General features: G+C 44.3%; 1 pseudogene; it reads left to right on the top strand.

Annotated features, from left to right (window-relative positions):
- The first annotated feature begins 981 nt into the window (after nucleotides 1–981).
- LOC140543606 (MAGUK p55 subfamily member 2-like) lies at nucleotides 982–17891 on the top strand (annotated as a pseudogene).
- Nucleotides 17892–27144: the final 9253 nt, after the last annotated feature.

Here is a 27144-nt window from a genome sequence, read left to right as displayed (position 1 = left end):
GTAGCGCAGCACAGTCACCCAGACCGGGAATTGAACCCCAGTCTCCCACATGGTGTATTAGCTCACTAGCAGGTAGTGGTCTTATCTATTGCGCCATACCAACCACACTGATAATGCTGGTCATCCAGCTTGGTGATGTTGGTCTTGCTGGTCATGCTAGTCATCCAGCTTGGTTAGGCTGGTCGTCCAACTTGGCGATGCCTGGTCATACTGGTGGTTCAGCTTGATCAGGCTTGATTGGCCAGATTAGAAAAGTTTGGAAGATGGTCTAAGCTTGTCATAGTTGTTAAAAAGCTGGTTATCTAGGCAAAAACATATCCTTTACTGGTAAGCCAGTACTGGTCTAGCTTGGTCAGGTTGATCATGCTTGGAGACCAGCTAAACCATCAAACTCAAGCAAAAACATACCCTATGCTGGTCAAGAACTAAGCAGGTCAAGCAGCTTGACCAGTTTGACAAGCTTGAAGTGGCCAGGCTGGATTTTTTTCAGCTCCAGATGGTTTAAACTGTTTTTTCAGATGGTCTAAGCTGGTCATGTTTATTGAAATGCTGATTATCTAGACAAAAACATACCTTATACTGGTAAGCAAGCTGGTTAACCAGTTCTTGACCAGCATAGTGTGTGTGGCATTTGATTTTAATCAATCAGCTTCGTCATGCCAGTCAATCAGCATGATCAGTCTTGTTTATACTGGTGGTCTAGCTTGGTCAGGTTGAGCAGAAATCATGCAAAAACATACCTTTAACATGCCGGTCAAGAGCGAAGCTACTTAAATTCTCTAGCTTCTAAAATACCAAACTGGAACAGCTTATTGGTTTATTAGGGACTATTTCTGGTGAAGTTGCCAGTCCTAAGACGCCAGTTCAGTGTGCAGCACTGTTAACTAGCATATAGCGGTGGACATGGTGGACATCTACCAGAATTACATTTGAATCATGTTACACAGGTAGGATGTTAGGAGTCTTGCCCAGTGACTCGTAATGCAGTGTCGTGGTGTGCTTGCTTTAGGTGAGGACTTGGTCCCTAGCCTGAATATAGCGGTCAGTAGTGGCGGTGGTGTGGTGCTGATCCAGAAGAAGGTGCATTTATGTCCTCAGAGTTCGAAAGGCATTGACTTGCTGATCTACGAGGAAGTGGCAAAGGTTCCTCAGTTCCAGAGGAAGACTCTGGTGCTGATTGGAGCTCAGGGAGTAGGCTGCCACAGCCTGAAGAAAAAACTGCTGGTGTCTGAACCACACCGCTACGGGACCACCACACCCTGTAAGTACACACACATAAACGCACGTCTCGCAAAGCCTTGTGCCAATCCGCTTCTTTGCAGATCGTGACGTTTTATTCTCTGGACACGTCCACAGACACGTCTTGTAATCCGAAAGTGGATGAGAAGGAGGGCCAGATGTACCTCTTCATGTCCCGGAGCGAAAAGGAGACAGACATTAAAAACGGATGCTTCCTGGAGCACGGCAAGTGCGATAGCAATCTCTAGGCACCAAGATCAACTTCATCCACGAGATGGTGGACTCTGGAAAGATCTGCATTCTGGATGTCAACCCACAGGTGCTCGGCTTGATTGGCCAGATTAGGGTTTAAGTTTGGAAGAACATCTTACTGTGGAGCTACAGTATATGTCCAAATATTTGTGGACACCCTTTCTAATGAAAACATTCTGCTACTTTAAGTTGCTGACAGTGCAAATCCAATAATGCAGCTTGTCTAGAGCCTGTAGAGAAGTATAGGTAACAGAATAGGACTCTCTATAGCAGATAAACATGAGCCTGTTGGCAGCCTAATGCCAGGCATGGTCTAGTAGAGGGGTATAAAGCCCCCCAGCATGGAGCTGTGGAGCAGTGGAAGAACTGTGTTCTCTGGAATGATGGTGGTGGAGCTCCATCCAGTACTTTTGGGATGAGTTGAGGATGAGGATTTTTTTTTAAAAACAGGTAGCTGCTTGGAAAGGCCCTGAATCCATGTCCACTACCAGAAACCCCTGCCATGTACCTCCACCTTGATGGAAGAAGTGACACCGTCAGTCAAGAAACTAAAACTAGAAAGAGGCTAGCTTCTGTAACAACCCCAAAGACTTGACTTCCACAGTTCCCCTTAACTGGAGGCCACAAGTGGCGCAGCGGACTAATACGCTGCCACTATGGCCCAGGGGTTTACGAGTTTAAATCCTGAGCCACTTCGCCATCAGCAGCCACAGTCAGAGAGAGCGCAATTGGCCGGATAGATGGCTTTCTCTCTCTTGGTCTGCCAGGTCTTTCTGTGACTTCCACAGTTTCCCTTAACTGGAGGCCACAAGTGGCGCTATGGCCCGGGGGTTGCGAGTTTGAATCCCGAGCCTCTTTGCCATCAGCAGCCAGAGTCAGAGAGAGCACAATTGGTCGTGCTCTCCCTAGGTGGTTAGATGGGGCTCTCTTTCCTCATCACTCTTAAAGCATTGTCGACCGGCATGGTGGACCTGGAGACCCAGTGCTTTTCTCGAAGCGCCGTTGATTGCAGTTTAAAAGGAGGCGGTGGTTCTGAGAAGTCGTGTTAGGTCCTTACCCTTCTAGTGCCGGTAGCATTGGACTTCTCTGAAGAGTCCTTTGGCTCATCTTCTGGATTCGACTGAGGTTACCCACAGACTTGAAGGAAGGCATCGGTGTCATTCACAGTAAAACAAAATGCCTTCCATACTTGAGAAAAAAAAATGACGGACGGGACTAAAATTTACATTTACATTTACATTTCGTGTTAAAATCCCTAAGAAGCTAGTGTAGAGCTAAAACCAGACTCTTGGATCTGAACCTTGCATTCTCTCTCTGTACTTCCTCAGGACTCTGAGCTTACACGTACGGTGGACGAGAGCAAGAGGATCCAGCGGCCCTCTGGTCACTACTTTGACCTCACCACTGTTAACTATAACCTGGACGGGGCGTATCGCAGCCTGAAGGCGGCGCTTGAGAGACTGAGCACAGACCAGCAGTGGGTGCCAGTGAGCTGGGTTGTCTGAAGTCGGTTTCAGGTCAGAGACTAGAGACCTGAGACTATCTCTAGACGGGAGGCCTTAATTGGTTTCTTCATACAAAATATGGGTTTTAGGAAACAGGCGTTTGGTAGAACGGCAGGTTATCACTACAGCTCTCGTTGGCCTCGGCAAAAAGTAGTTCTACAAGCTCGTCCAGTCATTGTGATCCAGGCAATCTGCCTCACGTAGGTCGTTGCACAAAGACTGCTGAGATGTTCCTATAAAAGGGTATTTATTACGTTGTACAGAAAAGAACAAATGGGGATGTACTTGTGTCTGTTTGAAGGTGTGGTAGATTTTCAAGACTGAACAATGCTGTACGTGTGGGTAGTCGACACTGTATATTTGTACAGACACTGTGATCTACTGTTTTAGAGCTTGTGGCTTTCGTTTTTTTAGGACAGAGGGGATTGCAGTTTTGAGATCCCAGAGATGGAATAAGAGTGGAGTGATGCTCTTGTAGATGTAGTGATTTTAGATTTATTTAATGCTGACTGTAAATAACTAGAGATTATCAAAAATATATGACGAAACGATACTTTGTTCGTTCAAGAGAAGAGAAAAAAAAGGTAGCAATAAGTGTCTTGCGAATTTAACCATTCTGAATTATTTTCCGGAATTTGATACTTAAGCCAAAAGGAACCACAGAACTAATTATACTTTCCACTTTACTTTTACGTTTTATTTGGGAATTAAGAAGAGACAGAATTCCCAAACTTTTCCTCAGTCTAATAAACATGAATATTATGAAATGAGCTCTTTCATAAACGATTAGCAAGTATTATTACAACGATTACAAGTATAAATGGCATCCTCACTCTAGATGTATTGTTTTTGCAGTGTGTTCTCTAAAAGTGTGGTGATGGAAACCATTTTGATCAAATATACAAGACCTTATTTCAGGATTTTAGCTAGCCAGGCTGAAGTACAGCTTCCAAACATGGTGGAGGTAGCTTTTTATGCCACAAAGTAAATATTTCATGCATGTTTGGCAGTAATATTATTATTATTAAGTAATACTACTTTTATTATTAACATTCAAATATTATTAGTAGTAATATTGTTAGGCAAGAAGCTGTGCCTAATACGCCCCTTTCAACCCAGTCACACCACAGAGGCCCACCAAGATACTCAACCCAGTCCAGGCTTTTGACCCAGTTAGTATACCGACCCCAATCAAGACACCCAGATGTAGCTGAAGAAAAGCTGTTTGCGTGCAAATCTGTACTGTTCAGTGACTGGATAGCGCCATTGTGTGGAAATAAATCATTGTAGAAAAGGGGAGTCCACAAACTCTGAAATATCTTGAGCGTGGGTCCAGTGTAAACTTTAATCAGTTCTGGCAGAAACCTCAATGTCCACATCTTTGATCCAGTCATCCAATTATTTACTAATCCATGAAAACTGAAGCTCCTATACCTGCAGTATTTCTCCACTCTGGATTAAAAAAAAAAAAAAAAAACATTGACACCATCTAAACACCATCCTTACCAGATGTGCTACACAAGTAATTGGCAAAACAGCCAATCATGTTCGCTAATTAGCTCCCCAGCCAATCAGAAGAGGTGTTGGAAGAAGAGTGAGTCTGAAGGAGAGGAAGAAGAATGGCTCCAGGTTCAGGTAGGCTGCTCCTACATCATTAGAAACACCTGAGAAATATTTTCTCATGGTTTCATAAAGTGGCCAGTAAGTGGATGCATGAGATAGGTGTTTCTAATGAAGTGGCCAGTGAGTGCATGCATGAGGTAGGTGTTTCTAATAAAGTGGCCACTAGGTGGAAGCACAAGGTAGGTGTTTCTAATAAAGTTGCCAGTGAGTGGATGCATGAGGTAGGTGTTTCTAATAAAGTGGCCACTAGGTGGAAGCACAAGGTAGGTGTTCCTAATGAGGTGGCCAGTGAGTGAAAGTGCATTGGTGTTTCTAATAAAGCGACCAGTGGAGGGAAGCACATGGGTGTTTCTAATAAAGTGGCCAGTAGGTGGAAGAATAAGGTAGGTGTTTCTAATAAAGTGGCCAGTGAGTGAATGCATGACGTAGGTGTTTCTAATAAAGTGGCCACTAGGTGGAAGCTCATAGGTGTTTCTAATAAAGTAGCTATTGGGTAAAAAAAAGAAGGTAGGCGTTGCTGATAAAGTGACCAGTAGGTGCACGTACAAGGTAGGTGTTTCTAATAATGTGGCCAGTAGGTGCACATACAAGGTAGGAGTTTCTAATAATGTGACCAGTAGGTGGAAGCACATAGGCGTTTCTAATAAAGTGGCCAGTGAGTGAACTCATAAGGTATGTGTTCCTAATAAAGTGGCCAGTAGGTGGGAGCATAGAGTAGGTGTTCTTAATGAAGTGGACAGTAAGTGGAGCAACAAGATAGGTGATTTCAAAAGTGGCCACTAGGTGGAAGCACAAAATAGATGTTCCTAATAAAGTGGCCAGTGAATTGACACACAAGATAGGTGTTCCTAAAGTGGCCAATAGGTGGAAGCATGGAGCCAGTGTTCCTAATGAAGTGGACAGTAAGTGGATCCACACTATAGGTGTTTTCAATAAAGTGGCCACTAGGAGGAAGTACAAGGTAGGTGTTTCTAATAAAGTGGCCAATGAGTAAACACCATGCTTGCCCGCTGTACAACACAAGACATTGGCCAATCAGCTGTTAGCTAATTAGCTCAGCAGCCAATCAGGAGAGGTGTTGGAAGGAGAGCGGGTGTGAAGGAGAGGAAGAAGAATGGCTCCAGGTTCAGGTAGGCTGCTCCTACATTATCAAACCCTGAGAAAATATAAAGAGATGAGAACTTTAGCACAAGAGTCGCTCACAGCTTCATCTCTAAACCTCTGGAGGCGAAACTGCTACTGTTTTAAATGTTACTGTGGAAAATACCAGCTAAACAACACTGTAGCTGCTAGCATACATGCTAACACTGTTAGCATTAGCTTCTTTGCTCTCTGTGAGATGAACAACAGACTCCTGGTTTGGAGAGGAACCGTTCAGATCCCTCCAAGTCCTCCATCTCTGCCTCCTGGGGGTCTGGAGTTGGAGACCAGTCCCTCTTTAAACGCTGTAGTTCTCGTGTTGCTGTTCCAGATAAAGAGGAGAGGAATTCGGTTCTCCAGATTAGAACCATCAACACTCTGAGATCCACCTGAGGTCTGTGGAAGCTCTGCTTCAGTCCAGCAGTTGAAGCTCAGCAGCGTTTCTTGCAGGTAAAGGCGTTTAATTAGTGATGAACCTCACCTGCTGCTTGTGACCTTCCCAACAGGACACGCCCATTAACAGTGAGCAGAGCGCCGCCTGGTGGCCGAAGCTTCAGTGTGTTCTAATGGAAATTCTTTGTTGTTGCTCAGTGTTGCAGCCGTTCTTGGTCAGGTGTCCCTTTTATAGAAGGTGTGTGATCTCGGTGGGACTAACTTGGTTAAATCAAAGTAATTAAATCATCCAGGCTAATGCAGGCTAATCCTAGCTCACAGTTTTAGCTCAACTTAAGGCAGGCTAACCACACCTAAAAGTTTTAGCCGAGGCTATGACAAGCTAACCCCAGCTAACAGGTTTACCTCAGATTGAAACAGGGTAATCTTAGCTGACAAACTTCACTCAGGCTAATGTAGTAACATCAGCTAAGATTACCCTGTTTCAATCTGAGGTAAACCTGCTAGCTAAGGTTAGCCTGTATCAGTAACATCAGCTAAGCTGTTCATTTTAGGCTAACACAGACTAGCCTTAGCTAGTAGTTTTAGCTCAATGTAAGACATGCTAACCCCAGCTAACAGGTTTACCTCAGATTGAAACAGGGTAATTTATGCTGACAAACTTCACTCAGGCTAATGTAGTAACATCAGCTATGTGGTTCATTATACGCTAACCTTAGCTAGAGGTTTTAGCCACGTTTACCTCAGATTAATGCTGCATTCATGCGCTTTTGGAATTACAGTAAATATTAGTTCCTGACCTGGCACATGAACGCCCCCTCCAGTCGTAATTTCTGGTGGAAATGGTGTAGATAATTTTGATACATGAGTTCTTGACCTTCAACTTTTTTTTTTATATGTCGGATGTCGGGGAAGAAGACAGAATCAGAACTGGATGATACTGAATTCTTTATTTTTAACACTGCAGCTGCTGACATAAGGCTCCCCTTAGCTAACAGGTTAACATTAGACTAAGGCTAATGTTTGCTGGTAAATTTCTCTCAGGTTAAGACAAGCTTACCCTAGCTGACATGTTTACCTCAGATGGAAACAGGATAGTCTTAGCTGACAAACTTCACTCAGCCTAAAATGAACAATTTAGCTGATGTTACTAAATTAGCCTAACATAGGCTAACTCTAGCTAGCAGTTTTAGCTCAACTTAAGGCAAGCTAACCCTAGCTAACAGTTTACCTCATATTGAAACAGGGTAATCTTAGCCTGAGCTAACACACTGTGTTAGCCTGAGTGAAATTTGTTAGCTAAGACAAACTAGCACTTGCTAACAGTTTTAACTGAGGCTATGACAGGATATCCTTAGCTAACAGGCTAATTCTGCACTTGAACAGCCAGAAAAGTTGTATTTAAAAGTGTGAAATTCAGGATTCAAGATGATAAATGAATTTCAGTTTCAAAATTCTTTTAATTTTTGAATGAATTCTTACACTTCAGCACTCAGCTGACTAATATTAACAAATTTAGTTTGTTATTTGCAGAATTTGTTGAAGACTGAATGTCGTTGTTTTGTGATATTTTATGGATCTCCTTGGTAACAACACATGCAAACCAGCTAACACTAGCTAATAGGTTTAACCCAGAGTAAGATGGGCTACCCTTAGCTGATTTAGTTTCAGTCAGGCTAAGACAAGCTAACACTAGCTAACAGGTTTACCTCAGAATGAGACAGGATACCTTTGGCTGACAGATTGAACTCAGGCCAAACACAAAGTGTCTAGGTAACTGTTTATTTCAGGCTAGCTAACAAGTTTACCTCAGGCTAAAGCACAAGTGTCTGATTGTTAGCATGTAAAGCTGAATTGCTATCAGGAGCGCTAACTCTGTCTATAGCCTACTTTGATCACCCTGTACTTTTCCACTGATTCTGGTTCTAATGCTGCGGTTCTGTTTCAGGAACCTGGTTCTGGGCTTCTGGATCTTCATCTGTGCTGAAAAGTCCAGTCTAGAAGATCAGCCTGAGGACTCAGTGATCTGAGCTTCTGTCAGCCCACAATGCCTTTGTGATTGCTTCCCATAATGCAAAGTTTCCACTACTTTGTCTATGTTCTTGCACATGACACACCTTTTTTTGAATACATTTGCATATTTAATGAGCAATCAGCCAATCAGAAGCAGCAGTTGAGACGAGTCTTTAAAAGGCGCGCAATGTGAACGGTGTTCTCGATCGCGGTGAGGACGAGAAAAAGTGTAAAACGGGAGAAATTTCCACCACCATCGAGAAGACTGGAGCCGCAGACTAAGTCTCAGCATCGCAACGGAGAACCTGCTTGAATCCGTTTTCTAAAATTGGTGGATTTTTATTCCTTCTTCTGGAAGATCTGATGCTTTGGGTTTACTGCGTAGTCTGCCAGGGGGCAAGAGAGTGTCCCCCTAGCCCCAGGAGAGCCTCACTCCCCATCAGGCCTGGGGCACTCTCTGACCACCACAGGATCAGGGGTACCCTCAGCTCCCACCCACACAGGGCAGAGAATGAGGTGGGGCTAATCTGGGCCCACCTTCTTGCCCCACCCACTCAGTGGGTGGAGCTTAAGGGTGTATGCCATGGCCACAATCCCTCTGCTGGGCCCCACCAGCGTCAGGCTTGCCCTGAACCCACCCACACTGGGTGGAGAACGAGGCAGATTGGGCCTACCCAGATATATATCATATATGAGACTCAGAGCTGTGACTGTTTTAAAACAAGGTTTCACACTGATGGTAACTTTAACTCAGTTCCTGATTGGCTAAGGCGGGAATATGCTAATGATGACCTACCATCAATGTGAAGTCTAGAGCATCAGGTTAAGATTGAGGGGACAGTCTGTCAGCTCTGTTTGTCTCTATGGGGACAGGTAGTCTTCTGCATCTGCTCTGAGCAATAATCACAGTTAGCAGAAACTCTGACACTGTGACTCAGCTCTGTGTGTAAAGCTCTGCCCACATTACACCCACTGAACCACACCTGCAGGTCTGCTGCTTTCTGAAGGTGGAGGTAATTCAGGAGTAAAATTCCTCAAAAAAAATCAAGAGTTTCTGTGTTTCTTAAAAAACCGTTAAGAGCAGAAATCCTGATTTGAGAAAAAACTGAGAACAGGAGCTTCTCCACAGTGACTCTGAGCATTGTGGGAGTAGATTTCACAATGATGGTAACTGAAATAGGCTGAACCTGAGGTCTGGAATATCAGTAAACACCTATAGTGTGGCTCCATTTACTGTCCACTTCATTAAGAACACCTACTCTATTCTTCCATCTACTGGCCAATTTATTAGAAACACCAATCTTGTAGATCCACTTACTGGCCACTTCATTAGGAATCCCTACGTCATGTAGCCACTTAATGGCCACTTTATTAGAAACAGCTACCTTGTGCTTTTATGCACTGGCTACTTTATTAGAAACACCTACCTTATGCTTCCACCTAGTGGCCACTTTATTAGAAACACCTAGCTCATCCACCCACTCACTGACCACTTTATTAGGTTTACCTATCTTGTGTGTCAATTCATTGGCCACTTCATTAGGAACACCTGCCTTGTGTTTCAGTTCATTGGCCACTTTATTAGGAACACCAGCCTTGTGCTTCCACCTAATGGCCAGATTTTTAGAAACACCTACCTTGTATGTGCACTTACTTGCCACATTATTAGGAACACCTACCTTGTGTTTAATTCACTGGCCACATTATTAGGAACACCTACCTTGTGTTTAATTCACTGGCCACTTTATTAGCAACACCTATCTTGTGATCAATTCACTGGCCACTTCATTAAGAACACCTACCTTGTGTTTCAGTTCACTGGCCACTTTATTAGGAACACCTGCCTTGTGCTTCTACCTTTCATTGAAAACACCTATCATGTGGATCCACTTACTGTCCACTTCATTAAGAACACCTATCATGTGGATCCACTTACTGTCCGCTTCCTTAAGAACACCTACTCCATGCTTCCACCTACAGGCCACTTTAGGAACACCTATTTTGTGTGTCAGTTCACTGGCCACTTTATTAGGAACACCTACCTCATGCAGCCACTCTCTAACCACTTTATTGGGAACACCTACCTTGTGCTTCCACCTAGTGGCCACTTTGGGGTGGTTTGGTGTGATAAGGATGACGTCCCACATCTCACTGCTTTAAAATTCTGGGCTGTTTTTACTGATATTCCAGACCTCAGGTTCAGCATATCTCAGTTACCGTCATTGTGAAAACTACTCCCACAATGCTCAGCGTCTGAAAGGAGCTCAGTTTGGAGAAGCTCCTGCTCTCAGTTTTTTCTCAAATTGGTATTTCTGCATTTAACGGCTCTTTTAACTAACACAGAAAATGTTGGTTTACTGAAGAATTTTACTCTTGTTTTGCTTGAACTATCTCCACCGTCAGAAAGCAGTGGACCTGCAGGTGTGGTTCACACACACACACACACACAGCTAAATCACAGTGTGTGGAGTTTCTGCTAACTGTGATTATTCCTCAGAGCAGATGAAGAAGACTACCTGTCCCCATAGAGACAAACAGAGCTGATAGACTGTCCCCTCAATCTTAGCCTGATGCTCTAGACTTCACATTGATGGTAGGTCATCATTAGCATATTCCCGCCTTAGCCAATCAGGAACTGAGTAAAAGTTACCATCAGTGTGAAACCTTGTTTTAAAACAGTCACAGCTCTGAGTCTCATATATGATATATATCTGGGTAGGCCCAATCTGCCTCGTTCTCCACCCAGTGTGGGTGGGTTCAGGGCAAGCCTGACGCTGGTGGGGCCCAGCAGAGGGATTGTGGCCATGGCATACACCCTTAAGCTCCACCCACTGAGTGGGTGGGGCAAGAAGGTGGGCCCAGATTAGCCCCACCTCATTCTCTGCCCTGTGTGGGTGGGAGCTGAGGGTACCCCTGATCCTGTGGTGGTCAGAGAGTGCCCCAGGCCTGATGGGGAGTGAGGCTCTCCTGGGGCTAGGGGGACACTCTCCTGCCCCCTGGCAGACTACGCAGTAAACCCAAACTATCAGATCTTCTAGAAGAAGGAATAAAAATCCACCAATTTTAGGAAACGGATTCAAGCAGGTTCTCCGTTGCGATGCTGAGACTTAGTCTGCGGCTCCAGTCTTCTCGATGGTGGTGGAAATTTCTCCCGTTTTACACTTTTTCTCGTCCTCACCGCGATCGAGAACACCGTTCACATTGCGCGCCTTTTAAAGACTCGTCTCAACTGCTGCTTCTGATTGGCTGATTGCTCATTAAATATGCAAATGTATTCAAAAAAAGGTGTGTCATGTGCAAGAACATAGACAAAGTAGTGGAAGCTTTGCATTATGGGAAGCAATCACAAAGGCATTGTGGGCTGACAGAAGCTCAGATCACTGAGTCCTCAGGCTGATCTTCTAGACTGGACTTTTCAGCACAGATGAAGATCCAGAAGCCCAGAACCAGGTTCCTGAAACAGAACCGCAGCATTAGAACCAGAATCAGTGGAAAAGTACAGGGTGATCAAAGTAGGCTATAGACAGAGTTAGCGCTCCTGATAGCAGTTCAGCTTTACATGCTAACAATCAGACACTTGTGCTTTAGCCTGAGGTAAACTTGTTAGCTAGCCTGAAATAAACAGTTAGCTAGACACTTTGTGTTTGGCCTGAGTTCAATCTGTCAGCCAAAGGTATCCTGTCTCATTCTGAGGTAAACCTGTTAGCTAGTGTTAGCTAGTGTTAGCTTTTCTTAGTGTTAGCTTGTCTTAGCCTGACTGAAACTAAATCAGCTAAGGGTAGCCCATCTTACTCTGGGTTAAACCTATTAGCTAGTGTTAGCTAATTTGCATGTGTTGTTACCATGGAGATCCATAAAATATCACAAAACAACGACATTCAGTCCACAAACTAAATCCGTTAATATTAGTCAGCTGAGCGCTGAAGTGTAAAAAATGATAAAAAGAAAAATAAAAACTGAATCTTAAAAACATACAGAAAAGGTAAAAGGGTTCGATATATGTCCAATCTCATAAACTCGTTTATCATCTAGAATCCTGAATTTCCCACTTTTAAAAACGACTTTTCTGGCTGTTTAAGTGAAATTTACAAGAGGAAGAAACGGTATTTCCCAGTTTCCCACACCACTCAAACTCAGAATTAGCCTGTCTTACCCTGAGTGAAATTTGTCAGCAAACGTTAGCCTCAGTCTAATGTAAACCTGTTAGCTAAGGATATTCTGTCATAGCCTCAGTTAAAGCTGTTAGCTAGTGCTAGGATGTCTTAGCCTGAGTTAACACACTATGTTAGCTTGAGTGAAATTTGTTAGCTAAGGGGAGCCTTATGTCAGCAGCTGCAGTGTTAAAAATAAAGAATTCTGTATCATCCAGTTCTGATTCTGTCTTCTTCCCCGACATCCGACATGTTGAAAAGTTGAAGGTCAGGAACTCAGGTATCAAAATTATCTCCAACATTTCCACCAGAAATTACGACTTTAGGGGGCGTTCATGTGCCAGTTCCAGGTCGGAAACTCGTATTTACCGAAATGTCATTAGCACATGAACGCAGGATTACTCTGAGGTAAACCTGTTAGCTGGGGTTAGCTTGCCTTAGATTGAGCTACAACTGCTAGCTAAGGTTAGCCCATGATAGCCTAAAATGAACAACTTAGCTGATGTTACTACATTAGCCTGAGTGAAGTTTGTCAGCTAAGATTACCCTGTTTCAATCTGAGGTAAACCTGTTAGCTGGGGTTAGCTTGTCATAGCCTCAGCTAAAACTTTTAGGTATGGTTAGCCTGCCTTAAGTTGAGCTAAAACTGTGAGCTAGGGTTAGCCTGCATTAGCCTGGATGATTTAATTACTTTGATTTAACCAAGTTAGTCCCACTGAGATCACACACCTTCTATAAAAGGGACACCTGACCAAGAACGGCTGCAACACTGAGCAACAACAAAGAATTTCCATTAGAACACACTGAAGCTTCGGCCACCAGGCGGCGCTCTGCTCACTGTTAATGGGTGTGTCCTGTTGGGAAGGTCACAAGCAGCAGGTGAGGTTCATCACTAATTAAACGCCTTTACCTGCAAGAAACGCTGCTGAGCTTCAACTGCTGGACTGAAGCAGAGCTTCCACAGACCTCAGGTGGATCTCAGAGTGTTGATGGTTCTAATCTGGAGAACCGAATTCTTCTCCTCTTTATCTGGAACAGCAACACGAGAACTACAGCGTTTAAAGAGGAACTGGTCTCCAACTCCAGACCCCCAGGAGGCAGAGATGGAGGACTTGGAGGGATCTGAACGGTTCCTCTCCAAACCAGGAGTCTGTTGTTCATCTCACAGAGAGCAAAGAAGCTAATGCTAACAGTGTTAGCATGTATGCTAGCACCTACAGTGTTGTTTAGCTGGTATTTTCCACAGTAACATTTAAAACAGTAGCAGTTTCGCCTCCAGAGGTTTAGAGATGAAGCTGTGAGCGACTCTTGTGCTAAAGTTCTCATCTCTTTATATTTTCTCAGGGTTTGATAATGTAGGAGCAGCCTACCTGAACCTGGAGCCATTCTTCTTCCTCTCCTTCACTCCCGCTCTCCTTCCAACACCTCTCCTGATTGGCTGCTGAGCTAATTAGCTAACAGCTGATTGGCCAATGTCTTGTGTTGTACAGCGGGCAAGCATGGTGTTTACTCATTGGCCACTTTATTAGAAAAACGTACCTTATGCTTCCACCTAGTGGCCACTTCATTAAGAACACCTACCTTGTACGGGCACCTATTGGCCACTTCATTAAGAACACCTACCTTGTACGGGCACCTATTGGCCACTTTATTAGGAACACCTACTCTATGCTTCCACCTGCTGGCCACTTTTTTAGAAACACCTACCTTGTACGTGCAGCTATTGGCCACATTATTAGGAACACCTACCTTGTGCTTCCACCTAGTGGCCTTTTTATTGAAAACACCTATCGTGCGGATCCACTTATTGTCCACTTCATTAAGAACACCTACTCTATGCTTCCACCTACTGGCCACTTTATTATAAACAACTATGAGCTTCCGCCTGCTAGTCACTTGATTAGAAACACCTACCTCATGCAGTCACTCACTGACCACTTTATTAGGAACACCTACCTTGTGTGTCAATTCACTGGCCACTTTATTAGGAACACCTACCTTGTGCTTCCACCTAGTGGCCACTTTGGGGTGGTTTGGGGTGATAAGGATTGCGTCCCACATCTCACTGCTTTAAAATTCTGGGCTGTTTTTACTGATATTCCAGACCTCAGGTTCAGCATATCTCAGTAACCATCATTGTGAAATCTACTCCCACAATGCTCAGAGTCTTAAAGGAGCTCACTGTGGAGAAGCTCCTGCTCTCAATTTTCTCTCAAATCAGGATTTCTGCTCTTAACGGCTCTTTTAAGAAAGACAGAAACTCTTGATTTTTTTGAGGAATTTTACTCCTGAATTACCTCCACCTTCAGAAAGCAGCAGACCAACAGGTGTGGTTTAGTGGGTGTAGTGTGGGCGGAGCTTTACACACAGAGCTGAGTCACAGTGTGCAGAGTTTCTGTAAGCAGTGATTATTGCTCAGAGCAGATGAAGAAGACTACCTGTCCCTATAGAGACAAACAGAGCTGACAGACTGTCCCCTCAATCTTAGCCTGATGCTCTAGACTTCACATTGATGGTAGGTCATCATTAGCATATTCCCGCCTTAGCCAATCAGGAACTGAGTTAAAGTTACCATCAGTGTGAAACCTTGTTTTAAAACAGTCACAGCTCTGAGTCTCATATATGATATATATCTGGGTAGGCCCAATCTGCCTCGTTCTCCACCCAGCGTGGGTGGGTTCAGCAGAGGGATTGTGGCCATGGCATACACCTGCTGAGTGGGCCCAGATTTGCCCCACCTCATTCTCTGCCCTGTGTGGGTGGGAGCTGAGGGTACCCCTGATCCTGTGGTGGTCAGAGAGTGCCCCAGGCCTGATGGGGAGTGAGGCTCTCCTGGGGCTAGGGGACACTCTCCTGCCCCCTGGCAGACTACGCAGTAAACCCAAAGCGTCAGATCTTCCAGAAGAAGGAATAAAAATCCACCAATTTTAGGAAATGGATTCAAGCAGGTTCTCCGTTGCGATGCTGAGACTTAGTCTGCGGCTCCAGTCTTCTCGATGGTCGTGGAAATTTCTCCCGTTTTACACTTTTTCTCGTCTTCACCGCGATCGAGAACACTGTTCACATTGCGCGCCTTTTAAAGACTCGTCTCAACTGCTGCTTCTGATTGGCTGATTGCTCATTAAATATGCAAATGTATTCAAAAAAAGGTGTGTCATGTGCAAGAACATAGACAAAGTAGTGGAAGCTTTGCATTATGGGAAGCAATCACAAAGGCATTGTGGGCTGACAGAAGCTCAGATCACTGAGTCCTCAGGCTGATCTTCTAGACTGGACTTTTCAGCACAGATGAAGATCCAGAAGCCCAGAACCAGGTTCCTGAAACAGAACCGCAGCATTAGAACCAGAATCAATGGAAAAGTACAGGGTGATCAAAGTAGGCTATAGACAGAGTTAGCGCTCCTGATAGCAGTTCAGCTTTACATGCTAACAATCAGACACTTGTGCTTTAGCCTGAGGTAAACTTGTTAGCTAGCCTGAAATAAACAGTTAGCTAGACACTTTGTGTTTGGCCTGAGTTCAATCTGTCAGCCAAAGGTATCCTGTCTCAGTCTGAGGTAAACCTGTTACCTAGTGTTAGCTAGTGTTAGCCTGACTGAAACTAAATCAGCTAAGGGTAGCCCATCTTACTCTGGGTTAAACCTATTAGCTAGTGTTAGCTAATTTGCATGTGTTGTTACCATGGAGATCCATAAAATATCACAAAACAACGACATTCAGTCCACAAACTAAATCCGTTAATATTAGTCAGCTGAGCGCTGAAGTGTAAAAAATGATAAAAAGAAAAATAAAAACTGAATCTTAAAAACATACAGAAAAGGTAAAAGGGTTCGATATATGTCCAATCTCATAAACTCGTTTATCATCTAGAATCCTGAATTTCCCACTTTTAAAAACGACTTTTCTGGCTGTTTAAGTGAAATTTACAAGAGGAAGAAACAGTATTTCCCAGTTTCCCACACCACTCAAACTCAGAATTAGCCTGTCTTACCCTGAGTGAAATTTGTCAGCAAACGTTAGCCTCAGTCTAATGTAAACCTGTTAGCTAAGGATATTCTGTCATAGCCTCAGTTAAAGCTAGGATGTCTTAGCCTGAGTTAACACACTATGTTAGCTTGAGTTACATTTGTTAGCTAAGGGGTGCCTTATGTCAGCAGTTGCAGTGTTAAAAATAAAGAATTCTGTATCATCCAGTTCTTATTCTGTCTTCTTCCCCGACATGTGACATGTTGAAAAGTTGAAGGTCAGGAACTCAGGTATCAAAATTATCTCCAACATTTCCACCAGAAATTACGACTTTAGGGGGCGTTCATGTGCCAGTTCCAGGTCGGAAACTCGTATTTACCGAAATGTCATTAGCACATGAACGCAGGATTACTCTGAGGTAAACCTGTTAGCTGGGGTTAGCTTGCCTTAGATTGAGCTACAACTGCTAGCTAAGGTTAGCCCATGCTAGCCTAAAATGAACATCTTAGCTGATGTTACTACATTAGCCTGAGTGAAGTTTGTCAGCTAAGATTACCCTGTTTCAATCAGAGGTAAACCTGTTAGCTGGGGTTAGCTTGCCTTGGATTCAGCTAAAACTGCTAGCTAAAGTTAGCCTGTGTTAGCCTAAAATGAACAACTTAGCTGATGTTACTACATTAGCCTGAGTGAAGTTTGTCAGCTAAGATTACCCTGTTTCAATCTGAGGTAAACCTGTTAGCTGGGGTTAGCTTGTCATAGCCTCAGCTAAAACTTTTAGGTATGGTTAGCCTGCCTTAAGTTGAGCTAAAACTGTGAGCTAGGGTTAGCCTGCATTAGCCTGGATGATTTAATTACTTTGATTTAACCAAGTTAGTCCCACTGAGATCACACACCTTCTATAAAAGGGTCACCTGATCAAGAACGGCTGCAACACTGAGCAACAACAAAGAATTTCCATTAGAACACACTGAAGCTTCGGCCACCAGGCGGCGCTCTGCTCACTGTTAATGGGCGTGTCCTGTTGGGAAGGTCACAAGCAGCAGGTGAGGTTCATCACTAATTAAACGCCTTTACCTGCAAGAAACGCTGCTGAGCTTCAACTGCTGGACTGAAGCAGAGCTTCCACAGACCTCAGGTGGATCTCAGAGTGTTGATGGTTCTAATCTGGAGAACCGAATTCCTCTCCTCTTTATCTGGAACAGCAACACGAGAACTACAGCGTTTAAAGAGGGACTGGTCTCCAACTCCAGACCCCCAGGAGGCAGAGATGGAGGACTTGGAGGGATCTGAACGGTTCCTCTCCAAACCAGGAGTCTGTTGTTCATCTCACAGAGAGCAAAGAAGCTAATGGTAACAGTGTTAGCATGTATGCTAGCAGCTACAGTGTTGTTTAGCTGGTATTTTCCACAGTAACATTTAAAACAGTAGCAGTTTCGCCTCCAGAGGTTTAGAGATGAAGCTGTGAGCGACTCTTGTGCTAAAGTTCTCATCTCTTTATATTTTCTCAGGGTTTGATAATGTAGGAGCAGCCTACCTGAACCTGGAGCCATTCTTCTTCCTCTCCTTCACACCCGCTCTCCTTCCAACACCTCTCCTGATTGGCTGCTGAGCTAATTAGCTAACAGCTGATTGGCCAATGTCTTGTGTTGTACAGCGGGCAAGCATGGTGATCACTCATTGGCCACTTTATTAGAAAAACCTACCTTATGCTTCCACCTAGTGGCCACTTCATTAAGAACACCTACCTTGTACGGGCACCTATTGGCCACTTTATTAGGAACGCCTACTTTGTGCTTCCACCTAGTGGCCTTTTTATTGAAAACACCTATCGTGTGGATCCACTTATTGTCCACTTCATTAAGAACACCTACCTTGTACGGGCACCTATTGGCCACTTTATTAGGAACACCTACTCTATGCTTCCACCTGCTGGCCACTTTTTTAGAAACACCTACCTTGTACGGGCAGCTATTGGCCACATTATTAGGAACACCTACCTTGTGCTTTTACGCACTGGCCACTTTATTAGGAACGCCTACTTTGTGCTTCCACCTAGTGGCCTTCTTATTGAAAACACCTATCGTGTGGATCCACTTATTGTCCACTTCATTAAGAACACCTACTCTATGCTTCCACCTACTGGCCACTTTATTATAAACACCTATGAGCTTCCGCCTGCTAGTCACTTTATTAGAAACACCTACCTCATGCAGTCACTCACTGACCACTTTATTAGGAACACCTACCTTGTGTGTCAATTCACTGGCCACTTCATTAGGAACACCTACCTTGTGTGTCAATTCACTGGCCACTTTATTAGGAACACCTACCTTGTGTGTCAATTCACTGGCCACTTTATTAGGAACACCTACCTTGTGCTTCCTCCTAGTGGCCACTTTGGGGTGGTCTGGGGTGAGAAGGATTGCGTCCCACATCTCACTGCTTTAAAATTCTGGGCTGTTTTTACTGATATTCCAGACCTCAGGTTCAGCATATCTCAGTTACCATCATTGTGAAATCTACTCCGACAATGCTCAGAGTCTTAAAGGAGCTCGCTGTGGAGAAGCTCCTGCTCTCAGTTTTTTCTCAAATCAGGATTTCTGCTCTTAACGGCTCTTTAAAGAAACACAGGAACTCTTGATTTATTGAGGAATTTTTCTCCTGGTTTTGTAGCCCTGAATTACCTCCACCTTCAGAAAGCAGCATACCTGCAGGTGTGGTTTAGTGGGTGTAATGTGGGCGGAGCTTTACACACAGAGCTGAGTCACAGTGTGTGGAGTTTCTGCTAACTGTGATTATTCCTCAGAGCAGATGAAGAAGACTACCTGTCCCCATAGAGACAAACAGAGCTGACACACTGTCCCCTCAATCTTAGCCTGATGCTCTAGACTTCACATTGATGGTAGGTCATCATTAGCATATTCCCGCCTTAGCCAATCAGGAACTGAGTAAAAGTTACCATCAGTGTGAAACCTTGTTTTAAAACAGTCACAGCTCTGAGTCTCATATATGATATATATCTGGGTAGGCCCAATCTGCCTCGTTCTCCACCCAGTGTGGGTGGGTTCAGGGCAAGCCTGACGCTGGTGGGGCCCAGCAGAGGGATTGTGGCCATGGCATACACCCTTAAGCTCCACCCACTGAGTGGGTGGGGCAAGAAGGTGGGCCCAGATTAGCCCCACCTCATTCTCTGCCCTGTGTGGGTGGGAGCTGAGGGTACCCCTGATCCTGTGGTGGTCAGAGAGTGCCCCAGGCCTGATGGGGAGTGAGGCTCTCCTGGGGCTAGGTGCCACTCGCCTGCCCCCTGGCAGACTACGCAGTAAACCCAAACTATCAGATCTCCCAGAAGAAGGAATAAAAATCCACCAATTTTAGGAAACGGATTCAAGCAGGTTCTCCGTTGCGATGCTGAGACTTAGTCTGCGGCTCCAGTCTTCTCGATGGTGGTGGAAATTTCTCCCGTTTTACACTTTTTCTCGTCCTCACCGCGATCGAGAACACCGTTCACATTGCACGCCTTTTAAAGACTCGTCTCAACTGCTGCTTCTGATTGGCTGATTGCTCATTAAATATGCAAATGTATTCAAAAAAAGGTGTGTCATGTGCAAGAACATAGACAAAGTAGTGGAAGCTTTGCATTATGGGAAGCAATCACAAAGGCATTGTGGGCTGACAGAAGCTCAGATCACTGAGTCCTCAGGCTGATCTTCTAGACTGGACTTTTCAGCACAGATGAAGATCCAGAAGCCCAGAACCAGGTTCCTGAAACAGAACCGCAGCATTAGAACCAGAATCAGTGGAAAAGTACAGGGTGATCAAAGTAGGCTATAGACAGAGTTAGCGCTCCTGATAGCAGTTCAGCTTTACATGCTAACAATCAGACACTTGTGCTTTAGCCTGAGGTAAACTTGTTAGCTAGCCTGAAATAAACAGTTAGCTAGACACTTTGTGTTTGGCCTGAGTTCAATCTGTCAGCCAAAGGTATCCTGTCTCATTCTGAGGTAAACCTGTTAGCTAGTGTTAGCTAGTGTTAGCTTTTCTTAGTGTTAGCTTGTCTTAGCCTGACTGAAACTAAATCAGCTAAGGGTAGCCCATCTTACTCTGGGTTAAACCTATTAGCTAGTGTTAGCTAATTTGCATGTGTTGTTACCATGGAGATCCATAAAATATCACAAAACAACGACATTCAGTCCACAAACTAAATCCGTTAATATTAGTCAGCTGAGCGCTGAAGTGTAAAAAATGATAAAAATAAAAATAAAAACTGAATCTTAAAAACATACAGAAAAGGTAAAAGGGTTCGATATATGTCCAATCTCATAAACTCGTTTATCATCTAGAATCCTGAATTTCCCACTTTTAAAAACGACTTTTCTGTCTGTTTAAGTGAAATTTACAAGAGGAAGAAACGGTATTTCCCAGTTTCCCACACCACTCAAACTCAGAATTAGCCTGTCTTACCCTGAGTGAAATTTGTCAGCAAACGTTAGCCTCAGTCTAATGTAAACCTGTTAGCTAAGGATATTCTGTCATAGCCTCAGTTAAAACTGTTAGCTAGTGCTAGGATGTCTTAGCCTGAGTTAACACACTATGTTAGCTTGAGTTACATTTGTTAGCTAAGGGGAGCCTTATGTCAGCAGCTGCAGTGTTAAAAATAAAGAATTCTGTATCATCCAGTTCTGATTCTGTCTTCTTCCCCGACATCCGACATGTTGAAAAGTTGAAGGTCAGGAACTCAGGTATCAAAATTATCTCCAACATTTCCACCAGAAATTACGACTTTAGGGGGCGTTCATGTGCAAGTTTCAGGTCGGAAACTCGTATTTACCGAAATGTCATTAGCACATGAACGCAGGATTACTCTGAGGTAAACCTGTTAGCTGGGGTTAGCTTGCCTTAGATTGAGCTACAACTGCTAGCTAAGGTTAGCCCATGATAGCCTAAAATGAACATCTTAGCTGATGTTACTACATTAGCCTGAGTGAAGTTTGTCAGCTAAGATTACCCTGTTTCAATCTGAGGTAAACCTGTTAGCTGGGGTTAGCTTGCCTTGGATTCAACTAAAACTGCTAGCTAAAGTTAGCCTGTGTTAGCCTAAAATGAACAACTTAGCTGATGTTACTACATTAGCCTGAGTGAAGTTTGTCAGCTAAGATTACCCTGTTTCAATCTGAGGTAAACCTGTTAGCTGGGGTTAGCTTGTCATAGCCTCAGCTAAAACTTTTAGGTATGGTTAGCCTGCCTTAAGTTGAGCTAAAACTGTGAGCTAGGGTTAGCCTGCATTAGCCTGGATGATTTAATTACTTTGATTTAACCAAGTTAGTCCCACTGAGATCACACACCTTCTATAAAAGGGACACCTGACCAAGAACGGCTGCAACACTGAGCAACAACAAAGAATTTCCATTAGAACACACTGAAGCTTCGGCCACCAGGCGGCGCTCTGCTCACTGCTAATGGGTGTGTCCTGTTGGGAAGGTCACAAGCAGCAGGTGAGGTTCATCACTAATTAAACGCCTTTACCTGCAAGAAACGCTACTGAGCTTCAACTGCTGGACTGAAGCAGAGCTTCCACAGACCTCAGGTGGATCTCAGAGTGTTGATGGTTCTAATCTGGAGAACCGAATTCCTCTTCTCTTTATCTGGAACAGCAACACGAGAACTACAGCGTTTAAAGAGGGACTGGTCTCCAACTCCAGACCCCCAGGAGGCAGAGATGGAGGACTTGGAGGGATCTGAACGGTTCCTCTCCAAACCAGGAGTCTGTTGTTCATCTCACAGAGAGCAAAGAAGCTAATGGTAACAGTGTTAGCATGTATGCTAGCAGCTACAGTGTTGTTTAGCTGGTATTTTCCACAGTAACATTTAAAACAGTAGCAGTTTCGCCTCCAGAGGTTTAGAGATGAAGCTGTGAGCGACTCTTGTGCTAAAGTTCTCATCTCTTTATATTTTCTCAGGGTTTGATAATGTAGGAGCAGCCTACCTGAACCTGGAGCCATTCTTCTTCCTCTCCTTCACTCCCGCTCTCCTTCCAACACCTCTCCTGATTGGCTGCTGAGCTAATTAGCTAACAGCTGATTGGCCAATGTCTTGTGTTGTACAGCGGGCAAGCATGGTGATCACTCATTGGCCACTTTATTAGAAACACCTACCTTATGCTTCCACCTAGTGGCCACTTCATTAAGAACACCTACCTTGTACGGGCACCTATTGGCCACTTTATTAAGAACACCTACTCTATGCTTCCACCTGCTGGCCACTTTTTTAGAAACACCTACCTTGTACGTGCAGCTATTGGCCACATTATTAGGAACACCTACCTTGTGCTTCCACCTAGTGGCCTTTTTATTGAAAACACCTATCGTGCGGATCCACTTATTGTCCACTTCATTAAGAACACCTACTCTATGCTTCCACCTACTGGCCACTTTATTAGGAACACCTACCTTGTGTGTCAATTCACTGGCCACTTTATTAGGAACACCTACCTTGTGCTTCCACCTAGTGGCCACTTTGGGGTGGTTTGGGGTGATAAGGATTGCGTCCCACATCTCACTGCTTTAAAATTCTGGGCTGTTTTTACTGATATTCCAGACCTCAGGTTCAGCATATCTCAGTAACCATCATTGTGAAATCTACTCCCACAATGCTCAGCGTCTTAAAGGAGCTCGCTGTGGAGAAGCTCCTGCTCTCAGTTTTTTCTCAAATCAAGATTTCTGCTCTTAACGGCTCTTTTAAGAAAGACAGAAACTCTTGATTTTTTTGAGGAATTTTACTCCTGAATTACCTCCACCTTCAGAAAGCAGCAGACCTACAGGTGTGGTTTAGTGCGTGTAGTGTGGGCGGAGCTTTACACACAGAGCTGAGTCACAGTGTGCAGAGTTTCTGTAAGCAGTGATTATTGCTCAGAGCAGATGAAGAAGACTACCTGTCCCTATAGAGACAAACAGAGCTGACAGACTGTCCCCTCAATCTTAGCCTGATGCTCTAGACTTCACATTGATGGTAGGTCATCATTAGCATATTCCCGCCTTAGCCAATCAGGAACTGAGTTAAAGTTACCATCAGTGTGAAACCTTGTTTTAAAACAGTCACAGCTCTGAGTCTCATATATGATATATATCTGGGTAGGCCCAATCTGCCTCGTTCTCCACCCAGCGTGGGTGGGTTCAGGGCAAGCCTGATGCTGGTGGGGCCCAGCAGAGGGATTGTGGCCATGGCATACACCTGCTGAGTGGGCCCAGCAGAGGGATTGTGGCCATGGCATACACCTGCTGAGTGGGCCCAGATTTGCCCCACCTCATTCTCTGCCCTGTGTGGGTGGGAGCTGAGGGTACCCCTGATCCTGTGGTGGTCAGAGAGTGCCCCAGGCCTGATGGGGAGTGAGGCTCTCCTGGGGCTAGGGGACACTCTCCTGCCCCCTGGCAGACTACGCAGTAAACCCAAAGCATCAGATCTTCCAGAAGAAGGAATAAAAATCCACCAATTTTAGGAAACGGATTCAAGCAGGTTCTCCGTTGCGATGCTGAGACTTAGTCTGCGGCTCCAGTCTTCTCGATGGTGGTGGAAATTTCTCCCGTTTTACACTTTTTCTCGTCTTCACCGCGATCGAGAACACTGTTCACATTGCGCGCCTTTTAAAGACTCGTCTCAACTGCTGCTTCTGATTGGCTGATTGCTCATTAAATATGCAAATGTATTCAAAAAAAGGTGTGTCATGTGCAAGAACATAGACAAAGTAGTGGAAACTTTGCATTATGGGAAGCAATCGCAAAGGCATTGTGGGCTGACAGAAGCTCAGATCACTGAGTCCTCAGGCTGATCTTCTAGACTGGACTTTTCAGCACAGATGAAGATCCAGAAGCCCAGAACCAGGTTCCTGAAACAGAACCACAGCATTAGAACCAGAATCAGTGGAAAAGTACAGGGTGATCAAAGTAGGCTATAGACAGAGTTAGCGCTCCTGATAGCAGTTCAGCTTTACATGCTAACAATCAGACACTTGTGCTTTAGCCTGAGGTAAACTTGTTAGCTAGCCTGAAATAAACAGTTAGCTAGACATTTTGTGTTTGGCCTGAGTTCAATCTGTCAGCCAAAGGTATCCTGTCTCAGTCTGAGGTAAACCTGTTAGCTAGTGTTAGCTTATTTGCATGTGTTGTTACCATGGAGATCCATAAAAATATCACAAAACAACGACATTCAGTCCACAAACTAAATCCGTTAATATTAGTCAGCTGAGCGCTGAAGTGTAAAAAATAATAAAAAGAAAAATAAAAACTGAATCTTAAAAACATACAGAAAAGGTAAAAGGGTTCGATATATGTCCAATCTCATAAACTCGTTTATCATCTAGAATCCTGAATCTCCCACTTTTAAAAACGACTTTTCTGGCTGTTTAAGTGAAATTTACAAGAGGAAGAAACGGTATTTCCCAGTTTCCCACACCACTCAAACTCAGAATTAGCCTGTCTTACCCTGAGTGAAATTTGTCAGCAAACGTTAGCCTCAGTCTAATGTAAACCTGTTAGCTAAGGATATTCTGTCATAGCCTCAGTTACAACTGTTAGCTAGTGCTAGGATGTCTTAGCCTGAGTTAACACACTATGTTAGCTTGAGTTACATTTGTTAGCTAAGGGGAGCCTTATGTCAGCAGCTGCAGTGTTAAAAATAAAGAATTCTGTATCATCCAGTTCTGATTCTGTCTTCTTCCCCGACATCCGACATGTTGAAAAGTTGAAGGTCAGGAACTCAGGTATCAAAATTATCTCCAACATTTCCACCAGAAATTACGACTTTAGGGGGCGTTCATGTGCCAGTTCCAGGTCGGAAACTCGTATTTACCGAAATGTCATTAGCACATGAACGCAGGATTACTCTGAGGTAAACCTGTTAGCTGGGGTTAGCTTGCCTTAGATTGAGCTACAACTGCTAGCTAAGGTTAGCCCATGATAGCCTAAAATGAACATCTTAGCTGATGTTACTACATTAGCCTGAGTGAAGTTTGTCAGCTAAGATTACCCTGTTTCAATCTGAGGTAAACCTGTTAGCTGGGGTTAGCTTGCCTTGGATTCAACTAAAACTGCTAGCTAAAGTTAGCCTGTGTTAGCCTAAAATGAACAACTTAGCTGATGTTACTACATTAGCCTGAGTGAAGTTTGTCAGCTAAGATTACCCTGTTTCAATCTGAGGTAAACCTGTTAGCTGGGGTTAGCTTGTCATAGCCTCAGCTAAAACTTTTAGGTATGGTTAGCCTGCCTTAAGTTGAGCTAAAACTGTGAGCTAGGGTTAGCCTGCATTAGCCTGGATGATTTAATTACTTTGATTTAACCAAGTTAGTCCCACTGAGATCACACACCTTCTATAAAAGGGACACCTGACCAAGAACGGCTGCAACACTGAGCAACAACAAAGAATTTCCATTAGAACACACTGAAGCTTCGGCCACCAGGCGGCGCTCTGCTCACTGCTAATGGGTGTGTCCTGTTGGGAAGGTCACAAGCAGCAGGTGAGGTTCATCACTAATTAAACGCCTTTACCTGCAAGAAACGCTACTGAGCTTCAACTGCTGGACTGAAGCAGAGCTTCCACAGACCTCAGGTGGATCTCAGAGAGTTGATGGTTCTAATCTGGAGAACCGAATTCTTCTCCTCTTTATCTGGAACAGCAACACGAGAACTACAGTGTTTAAAGAGGGACTGGTCTCCAACTCCAGACCCCCAGGAGGCAGAGATGGAGGACTTGGAGGGATCTGAACGGTTCCTCTCCAAACCAGGAGTCTGTTGTTCATCTCACAGAGAGCAAAGAAGCTAATGGTAACAGTGTTAGCATGTATGCTAGCACCTACAGTGTTGTTTAGCTGGTATTTTCCACAGTAACATTTAAAACAGTAGCAGTTTCGCCTCCAGAGGTTTAGAGATGAAGCTGTGAGCGACTCTTGTGCTAAAGTTCTCATCTCTTTATATTTTCTCAGGGTTTGATAATGTAGGAGCAGCCTACCTGAACCTGGAGCCATTCTTCTTCCTCTCCTTCACTCCCGCTCTCCTTCCAACACCTCTCCTGATTGGCTGCTGAGCTAATTAGCTAACAGCTGATTGGCCAATGTCTTGTGTTGTACAGCGGGCAAGCATGGTGATCACTCATTGGCCACTTTATTAGAAACACCTACCTTATGCTTCCACCTAGTGGCCACTTCATTAAGAACACCTACCTTGTACGGGCACCTATTGGCCACTTTATTAGGAACACCTACTCTATGCTTCCACCTGCTGGCCACTTTTTTAGAAACACCTACCTTGTACGTGCAGCTATTGGCCACATTATTAGGAACACCTACCTTGTGCTTCCACCTAGTGGCCTTTTTATTGAAAACACCTATCGTGCGGATCCACTTATTGTCCACTTCATTAAGAACACCTACTCTATGCTTCCACCTACTGGCCACTTTATTAGGAACACCTACCTTGTGTGTCAATTCACTGGCCACTTTATTAGGAACACCTACCTTGTGCTTCCACCTAGTGGCCACTTTGGGGTGGTTTGGGGTGATAAGGATTGCGTCCCACATCTCACTGCTTTAAAATTCTGGGCTGTTTTTACTGATATTCCAGACCTCAGGTTCAGCATATCTCAGTAACCATCATTGTGAAATCTACTCCCACAATGCTCAGCGTCTTAAAGGAGCTCGCTGTGGAGAAGCTCCTGCTCTCAGTTTTTTCTCAAATCAAGATTTCTGCTCTTAACGGCTCTTTTAAGAAAGACAGAAACTCTTGATTTTTTTGAGGAATTTTACTCCTGAATTACCTCCACCTTCAGAAAGCAGCAGACCTACAGGTGTGGTTTAGTGCGTGTAGTGTGGGCGGAGC

The sequence above is a fragment of the Salminus brasiliensis genome, chromosome 22 (genome assembly GCF_030463535.1).
Source record: "Salminus brasiliensis chromosome 22, fSalBra1.hap2, whole genome shotgun sequence".
NCBI lineage: Eukaryota > Metazoa > Chordata > Actinopteri > Characiformes > Bryconidae > Salminus > Salminus brasiliensis.
The sequence above is the reverse complement of the archived record's forward strand: the minus strand, read 5'-3'. Positions and strand labels throughout refer to the sequence as shown.